This window comes from Dama dama, chromosome 20 (genome assembly GCF_033118175.1).
Source record: "Dama dama isolate Ldn47 chromosome 20, ASM3311817v1, whole genome shotgun sequence".
NCBI classification, from domain to species: domain Eukaryota; kingdom Metazoa; phylum Chordata; class Mammalia; order Artiodactyla; family Cervidae; genus Dama; species Dama dama.
The window spans coordinates 55,152,455-55,175,359 of NC_083700.1; the positions used below are offsets into that span (position 1 = coordinate 55,152,455).

Here is a 22,905-nt window from a genome sequence, read left to right on the forward strand (position 1 = left end):
CAATCTGAGTTTTTTTTTTCCAGTCCCTGGATTCTTAGCACTTGACCCCACAATGTGGCATTCCTTGAGGCTGTGGCTAAACAAGACCATGGAGTTCCTGAGAGAAGTGGATTTTAGTCACTGCATCAGTAAGAATCTAGGACTATGAAGTCGAGAACACTCACTCAATGCAGGCAAAGCAAGGACTGCTGCCTTGTTCCCAGCCTCAGTGCAGGTTTAGAAAATTCCTACAGAGTCCTCCTGTTCTTGCCACTGGCCAGAGTGGGAATTAGCTAAGAATGCTCCTTAATTATGACTCTCCTAGCTCTTTACCTCCCTCACCAGGCAAACATACATATAGAGAATTTTAAGGCCACCAGGGAATTCTTCCTAGGGATCACCCATCCCGGAACGTTGATATTAAGAGCTCCTATCCCAGACTGCCACAGTATGGACCCCAACAATTTTTTGACATTGTTATCACATGGTCCTGAAATATCAAATATTGAAGTATAGTGGATGAGTGTGTGTGTATGCCCTGTTGGGAAGAAAGCCCTAGCCCTTTGTAAGTATAGGAGTACTGGATAGGAACGTGACCTACCCTATGGGATAACTGTGTCATATCAGGCTTTATTCTTTGGTGTTATATTTCAGAGTAATTATTTGAACCAAAGTAGGTTCAAATGTCCGCCACAATAACTTGGGCTTTACAGAACTTGACTGGGCTCCCTCCTTACTATATCCTTTCAGCTCTTGAATTATTAAAAGTGGCTTGTATTCCCTTGATTTCTGGGCTGTGTTATGGAACATGGAAAATGATGTTTCCCTTTCACTTTTTTTTTTCATGTAGTGCAGTTTTACATTTCTAAACACACACACACACACACACAAATAAATACATAGACACAAACCATTCTATCTTTCTTTGCCGAAATTTAATGGCTGTAGATAGCTATGTCTGTTGAAGGGAGATGGCTTATTCTTCTGCCAGCCTCCAAAATGGGGAACTTTCTTAATTAAGAACTCACTCTGCCTGAGATTCTGTGGGAAAATTTCTTCCAAAAATTTTGGAAGATCCTAGGAGTCATGGATTTCGGTAGTAGTCAGAATGGAGTTTAAATCCTGGATCTGGCATTTAATTACTAAGTGACCCTGGGCAAGTTAGTTACTTAATCCTTTGTGCTTCAATTTCCTCACCAATAAAATGCAGGTCATAAGAACTACGTGAATTAAGGATTTAGCAAGTTAAGATACATCTAATATACCTGGTAATGACTGGCATGCAATAAGTACTTAATAAGTAAAAGTGAGGGTTTGATGGGTTCTTCTTGAGATTAAAAAAAAGCTCCCTAGACTTTATTTCCTATACAATGGCATTTAGTTCAATGTCTAATTTATTTTATATTTTTACAACAAAAATACCTTTTTTGACTTACCACCACTTACCCTCTTTCCTGTGTCCATTTCTGCAGACCACACACTATTAGTTTGCATGTGATTTAATACATCAAGCCGAAGGCATCTCCTCTGCCACCCTCTCCCTCCATCCACTGCTACTGCCCCAAATTAGAACCACATTAAAGAAACTCACTATTTTTTTTATCTTCACACCTACCAAGACCCACATGCAAGCTGAAGTTTTTTTCTCTCAATATGGTACAAGCACATGAACTCTAAAGAGAAAACCAGTTTTCCTTTGTAAATGAAAGATTATTTCTTTGCCATGGAAATTAAGGAAAAAATAATCAACTCCAGATTCCTCTTTAGTGACTTTATAAGTGATAGTTGTTCTTTCTGATGGTCAACTTCACAGCTGTTGCCCAAGTAGCACTGTGTTATTTGTTAAAGTAAAAACTCCAGTTAAAATGCAAACATTTAAAAGTGTAAATAAGCAGAAAAGCCACTTAGGAGCAAAAAAATAAAATCAGCAAGAATGCTTTTAAGAGTAGGGTGCAAAGTTGTGTTCTTAGCAACTCTCTTCCCATAAAGCTTTTGATAACAGGAACTTGAACTAAACCATGAAGCTAAAGTAAAACTTGCTTAACACTGAAGCAAATAGTTTTGCTTTGCTTTTTTTAAAACCTCTACTCCATGATCTAAAATACCACAAACAGTCACAGAGAGAAGCAGTTATGTGTGTGTATGTGTGCATGCTCAGGCATGTCTAATTCTTTGCGACCTCATGGACTATAGTCCACCAGGCTCCTCTGTCCTTGGTATTCTCCAGGCAAGAATACTGGAGTACATTGCCAGTTCCTCCTCCAGGGGATTTTCCCAACCTAGGGAATGAACCTGCCTCTCTTGTGTCTCCAGCATTGGCAGGTGAATTCTTTACCACTGAGCCACCTAGGAAGCCCAGAGAAGCAGCTATAGTCACACTTATAACACTGAACTTAGGTATATTCACTTATTCCTCCACTCACCAAGTTCTTTGAGCACCTAATCTTTACAAAGCTTTAAGAGAAGTCATGATGTATGTCTGTAAAGAAAACAGTCCCAGTTCTTGTCTTCATGAAGCTTAGAACTGCAGAATCAAAGAATAAATCATTAACAAACAGGTAAATATACAATGATATATACACACATACATATACATACAAGCAGTTATAAATACACACATATACATATATACACACTTACACACATTATATACACACGTACTGGGCTTCCTTAGTGGCTCAGATGGTAAAAATCTGCCTGCAATATGGGAGACCTGGGTTTGATCCCTGGGTCAGGAAGATCTCCTGGAGAAGGGAATGACTACGCACTCCAGTATTCTTGTCTGGAGAATTCCATGGACAGAGGAGCCTAGTGGGCTACAATCCAAAGGATCACAAAGTGTCAGATATGACTGAGTGACTAACACACACACATACATAAATACAGTTATTGTCTCCTTGCCACCAAGGAGGCAAGTTAATCTGAGGACAGATATCTGGGCAATATACTTAGATCAGATGTTCCAAGGAGGCCTCTCTGAGAAGGAGCTGGATCAGAAATGACTGACAGATGAGGGGTCACCCTTGGGGAAAGTTGGGCTACAGAGCTAGCTCTAGTTAGGGGAAGAACCAAGAGCAAAGGCCTTGAGATGGAACAGACTTGTATGTAAATGGACAGAGAAGAAGAGGATGCAGTAGTCTCACAGATTTGCCTCCAAACCTTGTCTGTGTGTTACATGAGTGATTTATCTTGGGATAGTGAATATTATGGACAGAGTGTGAACTACAGAGTCAGGCTAATAGGGTTCACTTGGCTTCACCACTTACCAGATGTGTATCCTTTAGTTATTTAATCTCTCTTATCCTTCTTTTCTTCCTTGTAAATGGGGATAATCATACCTACTTTACTGGATTGTTGTGAAGATTACATAGGAATAAATGTAAACATGCAGAGTAGGAATGTATCACATAGAAAACCTGTAATAAATGTTAACTATTCCTGCTCTTCACCAAGGACTTCTTTGGTGGCTTAGAGGTAAAGAATCTTCCTGTTAATCCAGGAGACACAGGTTCAATCCCTGGGTCAGGAAGATCCCCTGGAAAAGGAAATGGCAACCCACTCCAGTGTTCTTGCCTGGGATATCCCACGGACAGAGGAACCTGGCAGGATACTGTCCATGGGGTCACAAAAGAGTCAGACATGACTTAGCAACTAAACAACATTTCCTATTCATTACATATTTAATATTGTTGTTATTAATGATTAAATCTCTCTGACAGGGGGTTATAGTGAGGTTATAGGTTTCCCCACTGTTTGAAAGCAGAACGTTCCTGTGAAACCTTTCATAAGCTGAAGTGATATAAAGTGAAGAAGCAATTGCCTTAAAATATATCTTGCTAATGATACACAAAATACATGGAGATAAGGGACAGATGCGCACAGACACAGTTGAAGGCTATGGGGCTTGATGCTGAGTGCAGATCCCATGGAAGGAGCTCTTGGTGGGGCCACTTCCACTGCTCTGGGTGTTCACTGACTGTATCATGGCTTGCTGCAAAACCAATAATATTTTTGCTTTTTGCCTTTTTTCATAAAGCAAAAATTCTCTTCAGATTTCTTTTGGTTAGTGAAAATAGGTACCAATGTAAGTCTTCCATAGAAGTGAAATGGCCTAAAGTGAACTTTCAAAAGCTGGGGACAACTGTAATTCTAAAATTAAATCCCACTTTGTAGCATTCTGTTGAAGATTGTGTGGGATGACATACGTAAAATTCGTAGCACATGTTGCCTGGCACATACCACTCAATACTCCAGTAGCTATTACTATTGTTGTTTTTTAATTAATAGTAGCATTGACTATAAGTTAAAACTAGTATCAGATCTATATGTTTTCTAAATTGACTGAACTCAAAATATTCTTAGAGTATTGAAATGTTTTTAGAACTGAGCTTTAGCCAACATTTCATTTGGTTTGAGTCCATATTCTAGACATAAAAAAGCACATTTGTTATACTCAGGCTTTCACATCTGCCACAAGGCCATCTTCAGTTGTATCCTGTAAATGCTGCCTTCACCTCTCAGGAACCTTGATGCATAGCTAAATGTGCCTGTTGGTGTTAATCATGTTGCCTTACTAATAACCTTTTATTCTGGCCTCAGATGGGAACAGAAGGAACACAGAGTTACATATGGCCCACCTCCAAACTTCTCACGATCTCTATCTCACCAACGTGTACCACAGATAAGGGAGTAAAGATGCAGGATAAAGAAAGAGAGTTTTTAATCACCAGCACCCACCAGTCTGGCCGTTTGTGTAGGATATCCAGTGAGGTGTAAAAGGTTCTGAAAATAATTTCAAACAGATGGAGGAAGGGAAGGAAGACAAAAAGGAGTCAAGGGTGAAGGAAGTAGGGAAAATTTAATTGAAATTCACCTTTTGCCTTGTGATAGACGTATTTAACATATGACAAAACAGGGTTTTTCCTTTTTCCAGCTTTTCTGATCTTGCATCAACTCTACATATATTTGATGAAAGAAGGTATTAAGGCCCCTCTGGAATGACATGGGGAGACGTGAAGCTGAGGGCCAGGGCATGGATTTTTAAGCAGTATATTCCCTATGGCTGAAATGCTTCCATGCATTTCAGAATTTATGGCTTTTCAGGATCAATATTATTTGAAAACATATATCTAGGATGCTTTAATGAAACTACAGAAGTTATTTATTCTAAGAAACACTTACCAGTTATTTCTTCCTGTTAAATAAAGCAAGGGGACACCCACAATTTCTTTCCTGAGAATTTATACATTCACCTTCTCATCAGTGTGATAAAAGGAAGCTCTGGAACTAAAGTCAGAAAACCTAGACTTTAGCTGACTATATCTACTATGATACCTGAACCAATTACTTAAACACTCAAAATACTTGTCCCCGTCTATACAAAGTGAGAAACTTGAATTATATGATCTCCATGTTCACGCGCATTCATGAAGATTTAAGCCTTCAACTGTAATCAATTCTTTGAGTTCTCTCAGTAATTATGCTCCAAATTTTGATGAACTATGTATTTCTATATACCAAATAGAGGCCAACTTATGAATTGAAGGGTTCTGTGAATACGACTCTTTTTGTAATAAACATCATTGTCTCATCCAAACAAGAGTCAACCCAAATCTCAGCTTTCCAATAACTGCCTACAGCTCTCAGTGTGTGTGTGTGGGTGTGTGTGTGTGTGCGCGTACGCGCACGCGTGCACATGGCACACCTGTGTTAAGCACCATCCCAGTTGAGCATATGGTTATTTCAGTGTACAATTCCCTTAAAATTGATCTAATGCAGGAGTAAGGAAAGCTCTACCACCATCTTTCACTACGCTTGGACTTAGGGAAATGTCTTTAGGTTACAATTCATCAAAGAAACATAATATGGTTTAGAGTTTTCTTTTTCCTTTTTTCCTAACTACTCCATTGGACATCTTTGTCATTTGAAATGAAAGCAGGTAGAGAATGAGAGCAAAATCACCTCTTATATTAAAGTATCGAGTTTATACAGGATAATGTTCACATTTTCCCCTTTAAGAATAACATATAGATACTGAAACTGTTTACCTTCTGTTTTTTAACCCTCTTGCTGCTTGGGGGAAGGGAAGGTCAGGATTTAATAAGAATGCCATCAAGTTTATTTAGTAAGAAATGTAGAGAAGCGGCAACAGCTGAACAATATTCTTTATCAATGTGATGGGGAAGGAGAGGCTGTCTGACGAGCATTCCTTTCATAGTTTGTAGCTCTAAAAGTAGCCAGTTAATTAGATTCCATGGTTACTGCTATTGTAATATCTGCTTATTTGAAGTGCAAAGATAATCATCAATTGTACACTCTTGACTACACTATTAATGGCTCTAATACCCACATTGTGTTTACATTTTGCTTGGTAACAAACACTTAGCTATTGTAGTTTTTAACATGTAGTAATTTGGTGAATACTGTCTCTATGCAATGCCCTTGCTATTTCATTCTGCAGTATTAAGTGTTGTTTTTCCAGTAAGGTCTTGAAATGTGGGGCATTATGTATGAGTTATGCTAATTTGTTAGGGCAATGAATACATTAATTTCATTAGTAAATGGCCTCAAAGCAATAATTACCAGTGTAGGTGTGTCAGAAGCGATCATGTTCAGTTTTGCCACTTAATTATTAAGATTTTGTTCTGAGGGGCCCAGATTTGACATTCAGCTTCAATTTAGCCATAAATAAAACCCAGAAATATGTAGGGATGAAGAAATGAAGCCAAGAACATGTTTTGTACTTACATTCTTCCACTTTTTGTCCAATTGTGACTGCCAATTAAATGCAAAATAATTAGTGTCGTATACCACCCAAAAGCACATTTTATTAAAAATAGCAATTTTATTTTCTTGATTCCCTTCCCTGCCTTTCATAGCTGGATTTTAAATTGTCCACAAAACAGTATGTAATTTGTTAAGAAGAATTCCATTTAGAATTGTTGTCTGCAGTTCTTCCTTAAAGCTAAAGTCACTTTATTTTTTTTTAATAAATGGAATTCTCCTCTAATGGATTAATTGGCTCCCTGAGCCTGTTATATTATTATACTACTTGAACCATTTGTGGCTAAGCAGTAATGGTAGAACCTATATTCCAGTATTAATTTCCACAAAAATCTGACATTCTTTTTATAATCATGCACCTGTTGGAACCATTTAATGCATCTCCATTTGCTGAAATGATGTGTGAAGGTCATTTAAAACTGAGCAATCACTCAGGCTGTTTATGGAATCTTGGAATATTAAACCATTCTCAGTGTCCTGGTGTTCTGCTGTAATGGGAAAATAATACTCTTCAAAATTTTTGGAGGAAGGAAATACAGTGGAGTTTGAGAAGCAGATGGCACATGTATATAAAGAAAGGATGTGTGAGACCTAACAGAGAAAGGCAAAAAGCAAACAAAGCATCAGAATATGAGAGAAGAGGTCATTACAGGAGAAAACACTAGAGAGGAGCTGGAAGAAAGCTTGCTGTTATCAGGGTTTAATAAGTCAAAAAAGCTTGAGTCATTTCTGCATGGGACTGTTGTCAAATCAAAGACAAACAATAATCCTAAATAGAATAGTGGTGATGGTGAGGATGGAGCTGATCAGCTAAGAAGTTGATTAATAGGTGATGTTTCTGTTCTCCTATTCAGTTTTCCATATGGTGACTCTGCATTGCAGCCTCTAACTTCCACCTGCCTTTAGCTTTGGCAATGTTTTTTATTTTTTAATGCTTTTAGACTTCAACCAGATTCTTGAAATATGACCCTGGGATGCCATGTGCACCAAACCATCCTACCCTCAGGATTTCGAAAAGACAGAATTTTTTAAATCCAAAATAAAGTTGAATTTACCTCGATGGATAACCAGCATTGAATGCTATTGGTTTTCACAGCTCACAGAAGTTTGGGCAAACATCCTACAGTCTGTCAACTTGCAATGGTGGTCCTCAGTGTTAAGGATTGTTTGAAAAAGATCTTTTCCTCCCCCCTTAAATTAATACATGAGTCCAAACTTTAGATTTAATTCTGATTTAGACTAGCAGAGTCTAGAAATAATTTAAAGCTGTTTGATTAATATTAATTTATCTTGACTAGGATCATTGGTAATGATTTTGACTTGTTTAGCTATTGCTACATTGAATCATGTTTACAGATATGAAAGGCTGTTCTGTGAAATGTACTCAGATGTATGAATGAATATGTCTGCAAGCCTGTTACAGGGCAAGAACCCAACTAATATTAATTATTATTGTTACTACCATTAATGATGTTATCGAATGGCAACACACTGCAGTATATTTGCCTGGGAAATCCCATGAAAAGCAGATCCTGGCAGGTTATAGTCTTCGGGGTTGAAAAGAGTCGGACATGACTTAGCGACTAAACAATACCAAAGCAGCGTAAAAACCTAGGCCCATACATGAAGGCATACGTGCCTGCCCCAGCTCTTGACGATAGTTCAGATATTGGGTTGGCCAAAAGTTCGTTTGAGTTTTTCCGTTACATCACATGGATGTGGGCCGAATGAACTTACTGGCCCACACAACAGTATGGCCATTGCTTATATTAATACTGTTGCAAATTCTCTGGTGAATGGGTCTTCTCAACTTAATGGTCTCCTGCAGAGATTTGAAGTGTTCACCCAACTCCCTAAATGGCCTTCAGTTGTTTGCCAATATTCTTTTTCTTGCACTTTCACTTTTTTTTTTCTTTTTCCTCCAAAGCTCCCTCAGTTATAGGCACATTTGTCACATCAATGATAGCCCTGAACTGTTCCTATTTGTCCCCATGTCCTCAGTGGCACATGCAAACACTTAGCTCTGACCTGTACTGAAAACCCTACACAGTGAAGTTGGACCCAACTGATTTTAAGGAGAAATACCCAAAAGGGCTTAAACTCTGAATACTGTTCCCTGAAAGCTTTTTTCTAGCCTGTCACAAAGTACATAAACTACTACTACATATTTTGAGTGCTACTATACACCACCAATTATGCTCTTTACATACTTTTATATTTAATAATCACTAACTTCTAGGTATAAGTACTATTGCTCCTTTAGGGATGATAAAACTGAGATTTGGAGAAAGTTTGAGTTACTTGTCCACATATAGCTGGTAAGTATTGAAATATTTATTTAAGGCCAAATATGACTCTAAAGCCATTCTCTTAACTACTTTTTATTCCTTTTCCACAACATTTATAGATTCTTCCTATTTGAGTCAAATACATCATTCAAAATCATTCAAATGTAAGCCCTGGAACACTGCAGAGAAGGAAAAATAAGGTAAGTTCTACCAGCATGTGTAACCTATTTTTCCTTGTCCTCCATTTTTTTCTTAAGTGGAGACATACCATTAATATGAAAAATACCACAAACCTTCGAGTTAATGATACAAAGATGGTGGGCTTATCCACGTGGTTGAGGCACGCTTATCCATTTCATGTTTTTTGTCCTCTGGGGTTTATCTTCTAATCCAAGCAGGCTCTGTTTTTAAGCACCAAAGAAATATGATGATACTAGCAGGTAGATCCCAGAAGATTCCAAAAGATCAACTCAGTTAATATTGTTGCACTTAAGACCATAGCAAATGTCTTGCAGAAGTCACCTCCATTCAGGGTGTTAAGTGGTTGCCAGTATGTGGGCTCCAGGCTCCTGGGAAAGAGCAGAGTGAATGGCAGAGGTGAGTGAAGCAAAAGCCAAGGATTATCTCAAATAGCATTATATTTCATAGAGATGCATTTATTTTATTTCAATGTATTTTCAAAGGTCTAAAGAAGTGGATGTGCTTAATAATACACATTTTAAAACACATACATGGAGGATCATGAGACTTCGTAACAAATTAAATGGTTTTCCCCAAAGAAAAGATGGAAAACCATAGAATTCCATATTCTAGCCTCAAGAATTCAGTTAAGCAGGAAACAGAAATCTAGGTATCAAAGGGTAGGTACTCTAGCTCTCTTTGATGAAAGAATGTGTCCATTGATTCTTCAGTTCCTGAAACAAATAGTGGACTTTTACAGTTTTATACAGAAAAAAGCAGGTTCAATTATAGGAAAATGGAAACAAAACAACAAAGACACAGACAGAGTAGGTAGTTTCTACCATCCATTTATTCTGCAATTTCTGCTAATGTCACTGCCCTTCTCTTTAAGCTACCTTAAATTTAGTAAAAGGAAAGATACCCCCCAGAATTAAACCAAGTCACATGAAAAGGAAACCACAACAGACATCTTTGTCTTCAAGTTTTACCTTCTTGAGCACTATTAGCAGCAGCATGCTGTCTGCTGTGCTTTGTGCAGTATTCTTCAAGGAGGAGAGCTGGAGAGAGCTAGATCCAGGGGCTGAGTGTCCAGTGAGAGTCTCTTGGCTCTTAGGCCCTGGAAACATAGCTTGGATTTGTAAGAGATAGCCCCTAACACCCAGCAACCATATCCTATCATCTCAGACTCATCTACTTCCCAATATGCCTGGCACCTCCTAGGTTACCCTCTTGTTCCATCATATTTGAAAACTGTCCCAACCCCTGAAGCATTAGATATGGCTCAGCAGCCAGAGCCTGCCTTAGCATATACCATGTCCTAGATTCCAGGAGGAGAGCCATCTGTCCTGCCAGGATTGCCACACTCTCTTTACAGAGATCTCTAAGTTGTCATGAAGGTCAGCCCACAGATCTCTGCTAGGTGGGCAGTCTGCTCATTGGGAAGACAGCACAACTGTCTTTCTGGCCTATGACATCCAAAAGTCAAGCAATGTTTTGCTGGTGGAGCTAAAATGTGAATCTAGAACTTGTTAAACAGTTTGTCTCTCTGCTTATTCGCTTGGATTTAGATGAAATCTGAACTTCTGAATTTTAAATTAATATTTATGGCACAATTTAATACACATTTAGTAATGTAAAGAATCTGATTGAAAGATGTGGTTTGCACATAAGCCCCACCAGAAACTCATTTACTAACAGAATCCAACTCTAAGTAAAATAAACAGCTTTGCTTTCTACTGACATTTTATAACCACCTTAAGGGAAAGGTGGAGAGGGGAATTGGGTTTCCATGTGGATTTAATTCAAGAACTTCCCAAGAAAGTGCTTGAAGGCAATACAGTAGTGAGCCAACTTTCTTCTGTTAAGTCACAAAAAAATAGATTGTACCAAATAGAGGGGATCAACCACAGCTGCAAAGAGGAAATTTAGAATTATCATCATACCAGTATCAGAAGGTCCTTTATGTTTATAGCTTCATAAAAGTTCACAGTTAGAGTATTTGCTGCCAACTAATAAAAAAGTAATGAAAAATTTTGCAGATTTTTTGTGTAGACAGCAGTTACCTAATCCCCAAATCCTGATGAATTCATATATTTAAAATATTTAAAAGGCAAAATATACCCAAGAATTTATTTGTGATCCCTTTAAAGGCATGGGTCTTAACCTCATTAATAGATGAGGAATGACTATATTGTTTGGCTGTACATCAATATGTGTTTGAAAATAAATTCTGGTTCCTTTATGGCCAAACATTCGAAACACCATAATTAAGCAATGACACTCCAGGGTGGATGTTATTAGGTAAAAATGAAGGCCTTGTCCCTTTAATGCCCCTTGATGTGTGTTATTACCCAGGAACCCCCTGGTTTCCATGTCTTTTTGTGTTTATAAAGGAGGTCTCTTTTACATTTATTTTTTTAATGAATTCTAACAAGAGGGCTTTTGTGTTTATTGTACTAAACACATCCATCCATTTGTGGAAAAATAGTTCCTATTGGAAGGGCGAAAGAAGGCAAACCAAAAGCAAGTGCTTGAAAATATTTTTTCTGCTATTTTTGGTGCTGAGTTTTTTTTCCCCCAGTGTATTTTTAATACGAAAGTGCAGACACCTTCCGTGTGTTTCATAAGTTCTCCATGTCTCCCTTCCTGTTCACATCACTCTCTGAGCCCTGCACCATCAGCTGGCCTGCTCTGTGTAGTAAGCTTTAGCCTCAAACAGATTGCCCTTAACCTTTTCTTTTCATTAGAGAGCACAAAGCAGGAGGCGGTGGGGGAGGAGGGAATGAAAACTGGAGGTGTTTCAAGAGTCTGTACTGTATTATGCCACTATATGAAAAAGTCATAGAGTTTAAAATGGAAGGTGAAGTATGGTGCTTGAGATCTGGCATGAAAATTCATTGCTGCGTAGAGCTCATAAAAATCTGTATATAAATGTTGCTGTTATTATTTATGAATGATAATTATATGATAAAGCTTCTTCTTTAGTTAATTATTTGTGTGGAGGCCTAAGTACATTTATCTATTATTGTTATTTATAAAATCTGTACATTTATAGAGTGCCATATGACAGTCTCAACATACTTTCCATATATTATCTCAGTTAATCATCCCAATAACTAACATATATAGACGTGAGTTATAGTTGGTAACTGATCCCAAGTCATAGAGCTTGTGAGTAATGAGAGATTTCTGCTCAGGTCAGTCAGATCAAGAGCCCAATATCTTAACTAGTTCACTCCATAAATCATTGCCATCCCGAGACTCATGTTAAATAAGTAAATAAAGAGTAGCCTTTTCCAGCTGAAGAAATCGAGGCTGGAAGAAAACAATTAACTTATAAATGTCACATAGCTATCCAGCAGTGGACTAAGGAAAGCAAAGCCGACGCTTCTGAATGTGGCTCACTGCGTTGACCACAAAACCACGTAGTCTGAAGTCGGTTTGATGATCCTTTCTATGGGAGTGGTTATTAACATTGGAAAGCTTGAACGACCATGATGGAAGTCTAGATTAGCACCAATTGCACTTTTTTATTAACAAAAATATAAGCTTACCCATGAGAGCTACTGCCTGGGAGGTATGAAAGAAATATCCAGACAGAGGATCAAAATAAAACAAACTCAATTTAAAAGCCCTCCTTTTGCCATAAATTCAGTGTGCTAGAGGTCAAATCAGACCCTCGTGTGCAAATGAAGTAGAGTACATCTCTCTCATAACACAGATGTTTTACTCTCCTCTGACAACCACTTATTTTGGTAACAGGATTCTATTATATATAAAATAGAAATGCTACCAGCTTGGATTTTTTGCAGAGACCGTGTGAGAGTTTTGTACACTCTTTTTTGTAGGGACCGTGTGAATCAAATAGAAATCTAACCAACAAACCACACACACATACATTCCCCCGAACAAATGTAAAAAGCTCTCCTGAGCACCCCTCCTGGTTCCCACCCTGCTGTTTGCCTCTTGTCCTGCTGAGATAGATTTCAGGAGGGCAAACCACCTAAGAACCCTTGGACTGGCCCATTGTTCTGATTTTGCCGGCGTGTCATTTTTCACCAGAGCACAGTTGCCAAGCACCAGCGAGATGCCCTGGTACTAAACCCGCACCGCGCAGTCTGCAACCGCCCTGCGCGTCCCCGTGGTCCCAGCCGTTCCATCATCTCGCGTGGAACTGCCTGGAGCTGTTTGCTGAACTGCTTCATGTTACTCCTTGACTGAGAGAGAGACAAATGTTCCGTATTATCTTTAATTTCCATAAAATTGTTTTAATCTTTGCTTTATAATAAATGTATAACGGTGCCCTCGGGGGATCTCTGTTTTGTATTATAGGTGTCTCCATTGGAGTTATATGCAAGATAGAACTGCTCAGCATTTGCCTTTCACCCAAAGGACTAAAAAAGATACTCTGAAACAAAAGATTCCTCTTGGGAATCATCCATAAGCATAAAACAGAAAATTTCCTTTCCCCCAATATGCCTCCATTCAACCTCCCCATCCTGGGGACATGATTATTAGCCAAATCAGATCAGTAACATAAGCAGTGGGAATGGAGAGATATTTGTCCTCTTTCTGACTGTCCCAGTTTGGGTGTAATGTTTATATGTGTGTGTACATGTATTATATAATATATATCATTACAAATATAGCATACATAAACATTGTCATAAAATATAATTAATTATCTAATCCAAAGCCTTTGCCAGCATGTCCATTTTAAACATTTTTAGCTCCAGTGGGTTTTTTTAACCAGCTTGATGAAAAAGAAGAAGGGGAGGGGTAGGAATGGAGAAGGTCCCATGAATACATTTTTGACATTTTGTTTATTATCATTTTATCTAGGCTAGTGGTAAATGGATGGACTTGTCAGCAGAAATCTCTTGGTGAAGTAAATAAAGAATCTTAATAGGCAAGGAGAATAGAACTAACAGCAAATTGCTCACAAAGAGATCTAATTTATAGGTTTCCTTTTCACGGAGATTCTGTTCTGGATTCTGGCTTTACCAGAAGAAACAGCTGAATGATGACATGAATCCATATGCAGAAAGTGCTCTATCTGGGAGAAAAGGGGGAAATGCAGAGGGATTCTCTGCAAGGCCTCACCCCAGGCCTTGTGAAAGTTAGCTGTCATAGTGCTGTTGCGGCATCTCTATGTAAAGCTAACTAATGCCTGGAAGGTCGCCTCTATTTTTATTTTCTGGTCTCTGTTAATAAGCCCATGCTGCATTCATGAAAGAAAAATATTGAATGTGGCCACACCAGTTATAATATTATGGCTATTTGGGCTTAAGCATAATAAAGATACCAACAAAGGCTCCTCAGTTATTAATATTTTTTCAGGTTAAAAGGCAGCAATAAATCATAAAGAGCATTTCCAAGCAGTAGCACTTTTATAGAAAATTGCTTGCTATTTAAACAAAATATTTGCTCTTCATCTCAGGAAAATATGTGGATGCTTCTGAACAAGGAGCTGTTTTACTTACTCTCTGCCTCCTATAATTAGCTCCATCTTACTTGAAAAAAAATTTTTTATTTTATTTGCTTGCATGGATCACAGCAAAATATGGGGCTCAAGTTTGCATTGGCCAAATGGGTAGTCCCTTCATTAGTAGTCTATGTTTTCTCACAGAGTGTAGAGCCCTGAATTTAAATATCTGTCCTTCTGTATCCATCCTTCTGAGACGACTAGAGACCTCTCAGTAGCTCTTTTGGGGACATGGATGAAACAAGATAAACAGAGAGGAAGTTTTGATCCAACAGAAGTGGATATGAATTTCTTAACACCACTTGTCAGTATAGACCCTCTTTCACTTCTAAACTTGGGAAAATGTCTTTCCCATGAGCCCAGAGGTCTTCTCAGGAAGTGGCCATTTATCTCCAAAAGTTGGCTTATTTACATCTTTGGACAGGAGTTGGGATAAGAAGGTCACACAGATATTAAGCTATCTTTCTTTCCTCCTAGATTAGACTTGCAGGTTAGCAGAAAGTAAAGGATATTCTAGACTTGCATTGCGCAAGTCACTTGACCTTCTCCACTTCACTACAGTCTCTTAAAGAGGCCAACAAATTTGTGCTACAAATACAACTACAAAGACTAACTATATCTCAAAAATCACATCGCTCACGATGGTTTATTGTTTATTCATTTATACTGGAAAGAAAATGTAATTCTGAATATCTGTTTAAATACTCCCTTTGGCCAAAAATAGCTGTGTCAATGGCAGATGGGATCTGGACCATAGGTGAAAAACAAACTAAGCCACCTTCTTCCAGGCAGATTGCAGTGCCAATTTCATATTCTGAGTTAAACATGTTTTTTCTTTCTTGAAAATAAGTTCCTAAAAAGAGTTCCTGGCATTCCAAGTAATGATTGTAAATCTACCAAGTTAATTTATTAACCAATAAAGTCCTGTCAAGTCTCCTTCTCATCTTCTAGAAAACAGGTCTGCAGAGAGGGGGAAAAAAGACCAACTAGTTACTAAGGAAATATATTCTTGCTTCACATATATTCATCTCAAGCCTTGCTTTGGAGTCCGCTTCTGTGCATTACGGAATATGGAAATCCCTACAAACACAGAAGGCATTTGGGGTGATAATGGTCTACATTGTTCGATAGTAAGGCTGTAAGGAAATTAACAATAAATGCATCATTATTATATCCAAACTGCCATCAGATTAAATTCAAAACTCTAAATGAAAAGCTGAGGCATTCGATTCCTTAGGCACATAACATAAAATCAAGGCTGTTACAAGAAGACAGTATTTAAGATGTCCCCTTCTCCTTTCTCTTCAGTAAACACCTTGTAAATTTGTCTGAAATTTTCAAATTTTGCACTAATTGAGGCTCCTTGCCTGTTCATTTGAGTTTGGGTGTGAAAATATATCAAATCATAGCACACAAAAAGCTGCTCTCTCAAGCCACATTTCATAACATGATTTCATCAGATGGTCTTAATTTTCTGCATGACATTATCTTTCAAGCTGACATAAGACTGGGCTGTGATATTTGCACACTCAAGACAGAACCATATAGCTTAACTCTGTTTATGCTTGTGTGGGAATTTGGAGCACTTTTACTTTGAGGAATCAAACAAATAAACCTTCCAAAAATAAAAAGATTTCCTCTAGTCTTTGAACAACTTCTTGCCTTTTAGTGAAAGAAGCACAGTTGTTTAAAAAAAAAAAATGCTATAGTATTCAATTCAGTTTTCTCAGTATATGTGAGGTGTGTATATCTCTTGAAAGTTTCTGAAGTCCAGACCAATTAGGCAAGGAGACTTGGTAATTTCACTTGGCTAGTATCCATATAATTGTAAATGTGCAAAAAAGAAGGTGGTGTGTTTATAGATGGAAATATTTAACACTTTAAATATTGCAATACAGAGAAAATGTATTATTAAACTTGGAGTTAGAACATCTAGCCCTTGGTACCTATTTGTCAGCTCTGACTGGGCAAGTCAGGCTTCTCTGGTGGCTCAGTGGTAAAGAATCCAACTCCCAGTGGCAGAGATGTGGTTTCAATCCCTGGGACAGGAAAATTCCCTGGAAAAGAAAATAACAACCCACTCCAGTATTCTTGTCTGGGAAATCCCAAGGACAGAGAAGCCTAGCAGGCTACAGTCCATGGGGTTGCAAAGAGTGGGACACGATTTAGTAACTAAACAACAATGACTAAGCAAGTCACCTAGCCCTGTGTCAGTGTCACCTAAATGTATATTCACTTTTAATTAAACATGTATTTCTTGAGTGCCCACAACATACTAGGTGCCGTTTGGGGTACTAAAAGTTTTTGTTGTTGTTTAGCCGCTCTGTTGTGTCCTACTTTTTTGAGACCCCATCTACTATAGCCCACCAAGCTCCTCTGTCCATGGCATTTCCTAGGCAAGAATGTTGGAGTGGGTTGCCATTTCCTTCTCCAGGGGAATCTTCCTGACCCAGACACCATCTCCCATGTCTCCTACATTGCAGGCAGATTCTTTACCACTGAGCCACATGAGAAGCCTTCAGTTCAGTTCAGTCACTCAGTCGTGTCCAACTCTTTGTGACCCCATGGACTGCAGCAGTCAGGCTTCCCTGCTCATCACCAACTCCCAGAGCTTACTCAAACTCATGTCCATTGAGTTAGTGATGCCATCCAACCATCTCATCCTCTGCCGTCACCTTCTCCTCCCGCTTTCAATCTTTCCCAGCATCAGGGTCTTTTCAAATGAGTCAGTTCTTCACATCAGGTGGCCAAAGTATTGGAGTTTCAGCTTCAGCATCAGTCCTGCCAATGAATATTCAGGACTGATTATCTTTAGGATGGCCTTGTTGGAACTCCTTGCTGTCCAAGGGACTCTAAAGAATCTTCTCCAATGTCACAGTTCAAAAGCATCAATTCTTTGGTGCTCAGCTTTCTTCATAGCTCAACTCTCACATCCATACATCACTACTGGAAAAACCATATCTTTGAATAGACAGATCTTCATTGGCAAAGTAAGATCTTCATTGGCAAAGTAATGTCTCTGCTTTTTAATATGCTGTCTAGGTAGGTCGCAACTTTTTGTCCAAGGAACAAGCGTCTTTTAATTTCATAGCTGTAATTACCATCTGCAGTGATTTTGGAGTCCCCAAAAATAAAGTCATTCATTGTTTCCCCACCTATTTGCCATGAAGTGATGGGACTGGATGCCATGATCTTAGTTTTCTGAATGTTGAGTTTTAAGCTGACTTTTTCACTCTCCTCTTTCACTTTCATCAAGAGGCTCTTTAGTTCTTTGCTTTCTGCCATAAGGGTGGTGTCATCTGCATATCTGAGGTTATTGATATTTCTCCCAGCAATCTTGATTCCAGTTTGTGCTTCATCCATTCCAGCATTTCTTATGATATACTCTGCATATAAGGTAAATAAGCAGAGTGACAATATACAGCCTTGACGTACTCCTTTCCTGATTTGGAACCAGTCTGTTGTTCCATGTCCAGTTCTACCTGCCTACAGATTTCTCAAGAGGCAGGTCAGGTGGTTTGGTATTCCCATCTCTTGAAGAATTTTCCACAGTTTGTTGTGATCCACACAGTCAAAGGCTTTGGCATACTCAATAAAGCAGAAATAGATATATTTTCTGGAACTTTCTTGCTTTTTCAATGTCCAACGAATGTTGGCAATTTGATCTCTGGTTCCTCTGCCTTCTATAAATCCAGCTTGAATATCTGGAAGTTCATGGTTCACATATTGCTGAAGCCTGGCTTGGAGAATTTTGAGCATTACTTTACTAGCATGTGAGATGAGCACATTGTGCAGTAGTTTGAGCATTCTTTAGGATTGCCTTTCTTTGGGATTGGAATGAAAACTGACATTTTCCAGTCCTGTGGCCACTGCTGAGTTTTCCCAATTTGCTGGCATATTGAGTGGAGCACTTTCACAGCATCATCTTTCAGGATTTGAAATAGCTCAAGTGGAATTCCATCACCTCCACTAGCTTTGTTCATAGTGATGCTTTCTAAGGCCCACTTGACTTCGCATTCCAGGATCTGGCTCTAGGTGAGTGATGACACCATCATCATTATCTGGGTGGTGAAGATCTTTCTTGTATAGTTCTTCTGTGTATTCTTGCCACCTCTTCTTAATATCTCCTGCTTCTGTTAGGTCCATACCACTTCTGTCCTTCATCGTGCCCATCTTTGCATGAAATGTTCCCTTGGTATCTCTAATTTTCTTAAAGAGATCTCTATTTTTTCCCATTCTATTGTTTTCCTCTATTTCTTTGCACTTATCACTAAGGAAGGCTTTCTTATCTCTCCTTGTATTCTTTGGAACTCTGCATTCAAATGGATATATCTTTCCTTTTCTCCTTTGCATTTCACTTCTCTTCTTTTCATAGCTATTTGTAAGGCCTCCTCAGACAACCATTTTGCCTTTTTGCCTTTCTTTTTCTTGGGGATGGTCTTGATTACTGCCTCCTGTACAACGTCACAAACCTCCATCAACAGCTCTTCAGGCACTCTTTCTATCAGATCCAATCCTTTGAATCTATTTGTCACTTCCACTGTGTACTCATAACAAATTTGATTTAGGTCATACCTGAAAGGTCTAGTGGTTTTCCCTACTTTCTTCAATTTAAGTCTGAATTTGGCAATAAGGAGTTCATGATCTGAGCCACAGTCAGCTCCCAGTCTTATTTTTGCTGCCTGTATAGAGTTTCTCTATCTTTGGTTGCAAAGGATATAATCAATCTGATTTCGGTGTTGACCATCTGGTGACGTCCATGTATCTACCATGTGTAGAGTCTTCTCTTGTGCTGTTGGAAGAGGGTGCTTGCTATGACCAGTACGTTCTCTTGGCAAAACTCTATTAGCCTTGGCCCTGCTTAATTCTGTACTGCAAGGCCAAATTTACCTGTTACTGCAGGTAAATTTGACTTGCTACTTTTGCATTCCAGTCCCCTATAATGAAAAGGACAATTTTTTAGGGTGTTAGTCTTAGAAGGTCTTGTAGGCCTTCATAGAACCCTTCAACTTCAGCTTCTTCAGAATTATTAGTTGGGGTACAGACTTGGATTACTGTGATATTGAATGGTTTGCCTTGGAAATGAACAGAGATCATTCTGTCATTTTTGAGACTGCATCCAAGTACTGCATTTCGGACTCTTTTGTTGACTATGATGGCTACTCCATTTTTTTCTAAGGGATTCTCAGCCACAGTAGCAGGTATAGTGGTCATCTGGGTTAAATTCACCCATCCAGTCCATTTTGGTTGCTAATTCCTAAAATGCCAATGTTCACTTTTGCCATCTCCAGTTTGACCACTTCCAATTTGCCTTTGTTCATGGACCTAACATTACAGATTCCTATGCAGTATTGCTCTTTGCAGCAATAGACTTTACGTCTACCACCAGTCACATCCACAACTAGGTGTTGTTTTTGCTTTGGCTCCATCTCTTCATTCTTTCTGGAGTTATTTCTCCACTGATCTCCAGTAGAATATTGGGCACCTACTTACCTTTCAGTGTAAGCTTAAAAATATTCATTAGTTAGTATAGAAATACAGAAGGTTAACATTGGAATGGAATCTAAATCCAATCTACCATAGAGATGAAGGAAATGACACCAACTTGGGTTAACAACCCATTCAGGATATGGGTGGAAGTGGTGGGGAAGAATTTAAGCTCAGTTCTCCTGCCCTGAATTCCATCCTCTTTCTAAAACTCACTTTTCATGCCTCTCTTGCAATGTTCATAACCAGTTAAGACTGGGAAAATATTATTACTTGGAGAAAAATACAGTCACCCTCTCCCATATTTATTGAAGTCAAATCAATAAAAACTGTTCTTTTGTTTGTTTGACTGGTTGGTTTGTTCTTTGTTTTAATGAAAAAAGAGGTGTTGTACTGGGTTGTTTTTGATAAGCATTGATCCTATCAGAGTCGTGGCATAGTAGATACATAATAAGAATTCTGGTTTCGGCACATTGAGTTGAAAATGTCCTTTTCAAGATCACCAGTGGCTTCCATATTTTCAAATCCACTGATGCATTTTTCTTTATCTCTCATAGCTGTATTTCCATCCTTGAAACATTATTTAAGTGGCTGCTAGGACACCATGTGGATAGGCATCTCTCTTTGCCATGCCTTTCTGCCTCCTTTGGGGATCTGCCTCTCTTGCTTACTTCTGATCCACGAGAGCTACAGGCTCACCACTTACAGCTGTTCCCCTCCTTCTCAATCCTCACTCCCATTGTCAGCTTATCTAGTCAGCTCCACAGCTTTAAATATCATTTACGTGCCAACAGTGACTGGTATGTATCTTCAGACATAACCTCTTCTCTGATAAGTGAAGTCAGGTGATAAGTCAACTTTTGTACACATTATCTCCACTTAGATATTTAAAACACATTTGTATGAGTTAGCATTTGTATCTGTTACTTTCTTCTCTAAGTAACAGAAAGTTTGATTGACATGGTTTAACCAGACAGGTGTATTTATGTCATATGGTCCAGGGTAGACATTGGTGCTCTGGTTTACATTAAGAATCCACTCTCCTTCTATCTTACAGTTCTACCATCTTTTTGGGTATATTTGGTTCTATCATCACAGATGGTTGCTGCAATTCAAGTGTCCTTCCTGTATTTCAGGAAGAAGGTGGAAAAGCTAAAAAGTATGCAGGAAAAAAGCCTCTCTTCTCTCTTGTTTTAATCTTCTTTTTCTCTTGGGAGTTTAGCTAAGTACTTTTACTTACATCTTACTAGCCAGAACTCTATCACAAGGAGGCTAGTATTTCATTTTTCAGTTTCTATTCTAAAGGAAAGAAAAGAGGAGGGATTGAAAGGGTGTTGACTGAGACAAAGCACGTTCATCTGCAACAGCACTTCACACTCAAGACGTACCCTACGTGTCAGTAAACAGTCCTGTATTTTTCATACTCAGACTAAAACTTTGTCATCACTGGCGTCTTTCTTCCTTTCCTATCACACATCAAACTCAATAGCAAATCCTTGTAGGTCTACCTTCAAAATTTATCCAGACTCTGACCATTTTGCACCACCTCTTCCCTTCCCTCCTTAGTCCATGGCTCCATCTTCACCTCCTTGAATCATTATAAAATCCTTCTAACCAACTTCCTGCATCCTACCTTCCTTCTTACAGTTTATTCTCTACTTAGAGACCATATGATCCTTTTAACACCTGTGGGTTCATGTCTCTTTTCGCTTAGAAACTTCTTGTGACTTCTGCCTCATTCAATATCAAATTCTAGCTCCGTGTAAACAACTACCATGACTGCCTTGTTCTTGCCCCAGCTCATTTTGGATCTCCTTTTTCTCCACCCACACTGGTCTTCCTGTGTTTCTTCCAGTATCTCTCTGCTTTCTCCTGCTTTGGAGCCTTTTTAGGGCTCCATCTGCATGACTCCTATGTGTCTGCCCTCCTTATTACTCCATTTCCTGTGTTGTTGTTCAATCACTCAGTTGTGCCCAACTCTTTGTGACCCCATGGACTGCAGCTTGCCAGGCTTCCCTGTCCTTCACCATTTCCCGTAGCTTGCTCAAATTCCTGTCTGTTGAGTCAGTGATGCCATCCAACCATCTCATCTCTATTGTTCTCTTCTTCTCCTGCCTTCTATCTTTCCCAGCATCAGGGTCTTTTTCAGTGAGTCAGCTATTCACATCAGGTGGCTGAAGTATTGGACCTTCAGCTTCAGAATCAGTCCTTCCAATGAATATTCAGGACTGATTTCCTTTAGGATTGACTGGTTTGATCTCCCCAGTCTTCCCCAACACCATGGTTTGAAAGCATCAATTCTTTGGTGCTCAGCTTTCCTTATGGTCCAGCTCTCACATCCATACATGACTACCGGAAAAATCATACCTTTGACTATATGGATCTTTGTTGGCTAAGTAATGTTTCTGCTTTTTAATATGCTATCTAGGAGCAAGTGTCTTTTAATTTCATGGCTGGAGTCACCATCCACAGTGATTTTGGAGCCCAAGAAAATTAAGTCTGTCACTATTTCCATTGTTCCCCCATCTATTTGTCATGAAGTGATGGAGCCAGTTACCATCACCTTTGTTTTTTGAATGTTGAGTTTAATGCTGGCTTTTTCACTCTCCTTTTTTACCTTCACGATTCCTTTAGGTTCCTAATATTAAGTTACATGTAATGTTATCACAGAAGCTTTTCCTAATCTCCTTCTGTGAAGCAGCA

At 38.8% G+C, this 22,905-nt stretch overlaps 1 long non-coding RNA gene across 2 annotated transcripts in view; it reads left to right on the forward strand.

Annotated features, from left to right (window-relative positions):
- LOC133040245 (uncharacterized) overlaps positions 1–22,905 on the forward strand; it is a 118,885-nt gene that overhangs the window by 73,042 nt on the left and 22,938 nt on the right. The window contains exons 3-4 of one of the 2 annotated variants that reach the window (XR_009688929.1): positions 9,170–9,250; positions 13,293–13,461. This is a non-coding gene — a long non-coding RNA (uncharacterized LOC133040245). Of the gene's footprint in view, positions 1–9,169; positions 9,251–13,292; positions 13,462–22,905 lie in introns of those variants that run through there. The other variant, XR_009688928.1, reaches the window with a different exon arrangement.